The sequence below is a fragment of the Triticum aestivum genome, chromosome 2B (assembly GCF_018294505.1).
Source record: "Triticum aestivum cultivar Chinese Spring chromosome 2B, IWGSC CS RefSeq v2.1, whole genome shotgun sequence".
Lineage (NCBI taxonomy): Eukaryota > Viridiplantae > Streptophyta > Magnoliopsida > Poales > Poaceae > Triticum > Triticum aestivum.
In genome coordinates this window covers 504808696-504815878 of record NC_057798.1, presented here as the reverse complement: position 1 = coordinate 504815878, position 7183 = coordinate 504808696, and the positions used below count along the sequence as shown (strand labels likewise).

At 45.2% G+C, this 7183-nt stretch overlaps 1 long non-coding RNA gene across 1 annotated transcript; it reads right to left on the bottom strand.

Annotated features, from left to right (window-relative positions):
* Positions 1–2130: 2130 nt before the first annotated feature.
* LOC123041519 (uncharacterized) lies at positions 2131–3428 on the bottom strand. The gene is made up of 2 exons (XR_006418551.1): positions 3025–3428; positions 2131–2893 (listed from the first exon to the last, which is right to left on the bottom strand). It is a non-coding gene; the product is annotated as an uncharacterized lncRNA (long non-coding RNA).
* Positions 3429–7183: the final 3755 nt, after the last annotated feature.

Genomic DNA, 7183 nt, shown 5'->3' with positions numbered 1-7183 from the left:
CACCGGAGAGGGGGGGGCGGGGGGGGGGGGCTAATGGCGAGCTCATACAGCACCGGGGTTGATGAGGTGACGTGGATCGATGGTGAGGCTGAGAAGGAAGGAGAAGGCGACGTGGGGGCAGCCTCCCGTCTTTGATCCGGGGTAGCTGTAAATGGGGTGGAGCACGGATGCGGATTTTTAGAGCATCTGCACCGGGCCGCGTTATCTCAGCGCTTAAATCGTTGTGCTGTATCTCGAGATGTCCGTCACGGAATCCAATTTTACGTACACCCATTACCGTGGCAGATGGCTGTTACGAGCCTAGGCGACAGGCTGAATCGACGCGAGCCTAGGCTCTGCACAGGTTTGGTCGTTTCTGCTCACAAGGTATGCGGAGCCATGCCCGTGAGGCCGTGGGCCCATGATGCATGCAGTGACTCGGTGGTGATCTTCTGTGGTCATTTGTACACCATATTCGTAATTTTATTCATAGAAAACCCTGCATCATATAAAGCTGCATGCGAAACGAGACGTAGCTGAGACTACTTTTTTCCAACTCCCGGCCGGACAGGATAATATGCATAGTCTTCCATGTGGCCAATGTCAACGTGTCACGTCTTTGTTTCCTATCATGGAAAAAAAAACTTTGTTGGGCATTTGCGGTTCATGTATTGCTATATTATACAGTTAAATCTATTCTGTACTTAAAAAATGAGAGATGTACATGGACTCCTGTTAGAGCATCTACACCTATGAATTCCAAACCCGCCTTAAACATTCGGACGGGCCGCCGCCCGGTCACTGACCAGTCACAAAATCTCGACCCGGTCGAGCGCCAGACGGGCCTCAAACGTCCGGACGGACCGGCATCTTCATATCCAGCCCAAATATGAGGCGAATATGGGGGCGCCTGGGCGCGCCCGCCAGGTCGGACTAACGTCGGGGTCCCATGCGGAATCGCCCGAAAAACCGGCAATCTGAAACTCGTCTCCTTCGTCGGACCGATGTTGTCGTGTGGCGCCGCTCCGGCGGGCCACATAGTGCCTAGCCCGGCTATTTAATTAAGCCGGCCGCTTTGCTTCTATTTGCTTGTCCTTGTAAGTTGGTGATCTTGTAATCCTGGCCGATTGATGGCTTTGTTAATTCAAAGCCGGGCTCTTCTTAAGCCTTCGTTCTAAACTAAAAAAATTAGCATAGCGTAGGTGGTCTTCTTTTGCCGGGCCATGGCGGAAGCGGATGGCGAGAGGGAGGGAAGTGGATGATGGGATCAGGCTGGCGAAGGCGGATGGCGAGAGGGAGGGAAGTGGATGATGGGATCAGGCTAGCGGCACGGAAGGGGGAAAGTGGATGTGGCCATGTAGGATAGGGCTGAACAGTTTGAGACGTTCGGTTGTAGATGCTCTACCCCACGAAAAAACGTGATGGCATATATCTCATATTTAATAAAAATAATGGGCATTGTACACAATAGGGGCGTCATAAGCATCTTGAACATGTACAATGTGCCAAGTACACGATCACTTCATCATGTACCTTACCCATGAAACGTTTGAAAATGGATCCCGTGCTGTACCAAGTACTAGTGTACATGATAAACCCCCACTTGTACCTCGCACAAGTAATCTATTTCTGGCATGTGCGAACTTTCGTGTACCTTTCCCATGAACGTTGAATCTACATGATCAATATGTGCCAAGCACATGATCGGTGTTTTGCATTTCTTTCTATGAAAATTATTATTTCAAAGTAGTCAGTTTGTGAAATAATCACTTTCACTCTTCTGTTCTTATTTCAAGTATTTTAAAATATGTAGAAATATTTCAGTTTATAATAATCACTTTCACTCTTTTCTGCTTATTTCACATAGTGAAGAGTGAAAATGTACTGAACATCAGTAAGTAGGACCATTATATGTAGCCATCTCCCCTGTCTGATTCGTATTCTTCAGGTATCGTGGGCAGGTTTTTTTTACAAGGTCGTGGGCAGTTGGTTGATTTTGCTGTAATTCTGGACAAAAACAAAACAGAGATAAATCAAGAATATGCCGTGAATAGTATAAACGGAGCCGCTGGCAGATACGGTGAAACATGCATTTTTGTGGTACTTCCAAGTACGATACTGCTGACAGGTTAAGCCCCTCAATCCCAATTATAGCCAACAACCTTCACATCAATATAATTTCCATAAACATTAAAATAGATGGACAAGGAGGTAATGTCGTAATCGTGCTACACACATCATCAATCGTGTCGCACTCTCCACTGAACAAAAACAACCAATGTTGTATCTTGCATCCAAGGAGTACATGGCTGTACTTTGCACATCAGAGATGCAATCTGCAAAATCTAGTCATCTACCCCAAGAACTACCCACTTTCTGTACACCTTTCACAACCAAGCCCATGTACACTGCGACTGATACTGGGGCAAGAATACAGTACCTGCATGATTATCCAGGTTGGACTGACCAAGGCACGCAGAATGGATCACTACGGAAAATAAGCAATTGCGAAACCCTATGTGATTTGCACCCCACAAACCAAACCCATGTCATCTGCTTTTCCATTACAGATGATGTTCTCTGGATTCCGTACCTGCATGATGCCGTTGCAAGACGCACCTGAACTCGGGCTACATAGAAGATACATAAGGGCTAGTCCACTCACAAATCTAACCTGCGGTGGCACCTGCAACTTAAAAATCCCCAAACTGCAATATAGGGTTCGCCCCCAAAGTCAATGAACACAGATTTACCTGATGGTTCGAGAGAACACCCACCGGCTGCTGATCTCCTCGTTGGCGGTGCACTTCTATGTCCGCCTGCCGCTCCGCCGGAATCTCATGTTTCCCCTACCCTTCCCAATCCAGCAACCGATGCATCTACTCAGCTCCCTTCTCCATATGCTTGTTATGACCTACGAAACCGAGACATCCGGGCTAATCATCCTTCTGTTATGCCCCCAAATCCAAAAAACGAATTGGTTTTAGAACTCCCCACGAAACTAAAAAAAGGGACAATGCCATTCCAATCAACAACTATATTTACCTTGGTGGATCCGCACAACACCGCCGGCGTGGGAGATAACCAGCGGCGATGCGCGCCCGGGTACCCGGCGCGGGATAGCACCGCCGGCAGTGCTCGTGCCAGTGCCGTAGGCCCAGACCTGCCGGAGATTCCCCTCCGCCTCCAGACCAGCAACTCACTCCGCTCAGATCCGTGTCATCTCCATGATCAACCTCCAATGAATGCGCCTCCCATACCGCCTAGCATGCTCCTCCAGATAACCAAACGAGGGGAAACGTAGGTGGAAGTGGAACTGAGTCACGGGCCGCCTGCGGGAGTGACCATATATCTGTCCTTATCTGTGGACGCAGACCCAGCTGATACAGTACCCTAGAGTAGATAGTAGGCGCCTATCACGATCGCTACCACTGCTAACCCCTGCGAGGTAACCGTGCCATGTGATTCTTACGGAAACAGCTGCCGCAAATCCCTATGCATATGGACGTTCAGGATAAGGGGACCGGGGTGCAGGTGCTCTATTAAATATTTTCACGGCGGAGGTCATGGACATGGCGGTGGCGCGAGAAAGGTCGGTGGCCACAGGACCGCAACGGGCACGGCGGCGGCAGCCATGGGTGAGCGCCAAATCGAGAGGGAGAGCGAGCGAGAGTGGCCAGGGGAGGCTAGGGTTCACGGAGGAGAACGAGCGGCGTCCGGGGGTGATCTTAATCATCCCCGCGGTACTGATGGTGTTTGATCGTAATCATGTAGTTGAACTTGTGTGGGTTGCTTAAGGTTGATGTAGCTCATCAAGAGTTGGGAGCACCACTTGAAATTTGAGTTCATCTACCTACATGGGTTAGTTCTTGCAAGGAAGAGCACTTGTGTATCCAAAAATGACAATCATGAATTTCAACATAGAATTTGTCAAAGGATATGTTTGAATGGTTCCGTGCTTCCATGTATCCATTCTCATGGAATTGCTCAAAGGATATGGAATTGCTCAAGATATGGTGATACTAACGTCAACCACCATAGTGTAGATACTTGGTGATGTAGAGATTGCTCAAGATATGAGTGGGTTACAATCTCATGGAATTTGATTCAACCAAGTACCTACATGGGTTAGATTACATGCAAGATGCGAATATATCCAAGACATAAGATTATCATCATAAGAGAAATATCAAGGATTAGTCATAAGCTCATGTCTTGCATGTATCCAATGGAGTTTCTACTCCAAGTTTGAAGCATCAATGATGTTCAATTCACCTCTCAACCTGCAAAACACTTTCTCATCAAGAGGTTTAGTGAAAATATCTGCTAATTGCTTTTCAGTGCGAACATGCTTAAGATTAATGTCACCCTTAGCAACATGATCTCGAATAAAATGATGACGGACTTCAATATGCTTAGTTCGAGAGTGTTGCACGGGATTGTGAGCAATTTTGATAGCACTTTCATTGTCACAAAGTAATGGAACATGTTTCACATATATCCCATAATCTTTAAGAGTTTGGGTCATCCAAAGTAATTGAGCACAACATGAACCCGTAGCAATATATTCCGCTTCGGCGGTGGATAAGGATACAGAGTTTTGTTTCTTGGAAGACCAAGACACAAGAGATCTACCAAGGAATTGATAGGTACCCGAAGTGGACTTTCTATCAATCTTGTCTCCGGCATAGTCCGAGTCGGAGTAGCCAACAAGATCGAAAGAGGCCCTCTTAGAATACCAAATGCCAAAATTTGGCGTATGAATTAAATATCTCACTATTCTTTTCACGGCCTTAAGATGACTTCTTTAGGAGCATCTTGATATCTTGCACACATGCACACACTTAGCATAATATCGGGACGTGAAGCGCATAGGTATAACAATGAACCAATCATAGAGCGATAAACCTTTTGATCAACCGGTTCACCATCTTTGGTCAAATCAAGATGTCCACTAGTAGGCATGGGTGTAGACATACCTTTGCATTCTTGCATATTGAACTTCTTGAATAAGTCCTTAGTGTACTTTGTTTGAGATACAAAAGTACCTTTCTTAGTTTGCTTGATTTGCAACCCAAGGAAGAATTTGAGTTCACTCATCATTGACATCTCAAACTTCTCCGATATTAGCTTTCCAAACTTCTCACCAAAATGAGGGTTAGTTGATCCAAATATAATATCATCAACATAAATTTGGCATACAAATAATTCTCCATTAACCTTTTTAGTAAAAAGTGTAGAATCAATTTTCCCAATTTCAAAGCCTTTTTCAATAAGGAACTTGGTTAAGCATTTATACCAAGCTCTAGGAGCTTGTTTAAGACCATAAAGAGCTTTGCGAAGTTTATAGACATGATTGGGTTTCTTAGGATTGATAAAGCCGGGAGGTTGTTTAACATAGACTTCCTCCTCTATTTCACCATTTAGAAAAGCACTTTTAATGTCCATTTGGTATAAGGTGATATCATGGTGATTAGCATAGGCAAGTAAGATGCGAATGGACTCAAGTCTAGCAACGGGAGCATAAGTCTCACCATAGTCCATACCTTCGACTTGTGTGCAGCCTTGGGCAACGAGACGTGCTTTGTTGCGAACTACTTTTCCATCTTCATCTTGCTTATTGCGAAACACCCATTTGGCACCCATGATGTTGTGGTTGTCGTCGGGCTTCTCAACCAATGTCCAAAGTTGATTTCTCTCAAAGTTGTGTAGCTCTTCATGCATAGCATTTATCCAATCCGGATCTCCCAATGCTTCTTCGGCCTTCATAGGTTCAATGCTAGAGATGAATGAATAGTGTTCACAAAAGTTAGCTAAACGAGTTTTAGAGCGAGTGATTCTCCTGGTTTGGATATCATTGTAGATTTGCTCGACAGGATGGTCTTTAGCAATTCTTGCTCGAACTCGTGAAAGCTTTTGCTTGGGTCTTGGTTGAACATCTTCTTCATCTTGTTCTTCTTCTTCTTGGACTTCTTCATTATTGGCGTTGTCGTTCTCTTGTCGTGGTGGAGAAGGAGGTTGTTGACGTTCTTGATGTACTTTCTCGTTTTCTTCATCTTGGTGTGTCCCACTTGTGGATGCTTCCGTGTCAACTCTTGGTTCACCTTGTCGTGAAGTAGAAGCTTCCACTTGGACGGACGAGGTACTCTCCTTCACCTCCGTTGGACGGATCTTGCCAATAGACAAGTCTTGGATTGCTTCTGAGGGGTCTTTGTCTCCTACATCAATTGGCAATTGCTCTACTTGCGAGCCGTTAGATTGTTCAAACTTCACATCTACCGTTTCTTCAACCTTTCGGGTGAAATTGTTGTAGACACGGTATGTGTGAGAGTTTGAGCCATAACCAAGTAGGAAACCTTCATGAGACTTAGGAGCAAATTTAGAACGATGATGCTTATCAAGAAAGTAGCACTTTGAGCCGAATACTCGAATGTATCCAACTTGGGGTTTGTTACCAGTGAGGAGCTCGTATGCCGTCTTGCCAAGTAGCTTGTGAAGATACAAGCGATTTGTTGCATGACAAGCTGTCTCAACTGCTTCTGCCCAAAAGTGCTTCGGCGTCTTGTACTCATCAAGTATCGTTCTCGCCATTTCGATGAGCGTCCGGTTCTTCCTCTCAACAACTCCATTTTGTTGAGGTGTGTACGTAGCCGAGAACTCATGTGAAATCCCTTCTTCGTCAATAAAGGTGTCCACATTTGTGTTCTTGAACTCCATTCCGTTGTCGCTGCGAACCTTCTTGATCTTCACTTCAAACTGATTTTGAGCCTTCCTGGCGAAGTTTTTGAAGATCTTTTGGACCTGCGATTTGTCATCGAGAAAGAACACCCACGTAAATCTTGAAAAAGCATCAACTATAACTATACCAAAAGAATTTCCACCGAGACTTTTGTAGGCGTTGGGACCAAAGAGATCCATGTGAAGTAGCTCAAGTGGCCTCCTTGTGGTCGTAATGTTCTTCACGGGATGCCTTCCTCCAACCTGTTTACCTGCTTGACAAGCACTGCAAAGTCTATCCTTATCAAATATGACATCGTTAACACCAAGGATATGATTCCCTTTAATAAGCTTGTCAAGGTTTCTCATGCCAACGTGACCTAGTCGTCTATGCCATAACCAACCTTTAGAAGATTTAGCAATGAAGCAAGTTTTAGGTTGAGCCTTTTTAGTGAAATCAACAATGTAAAGATCACCTCTATGTATA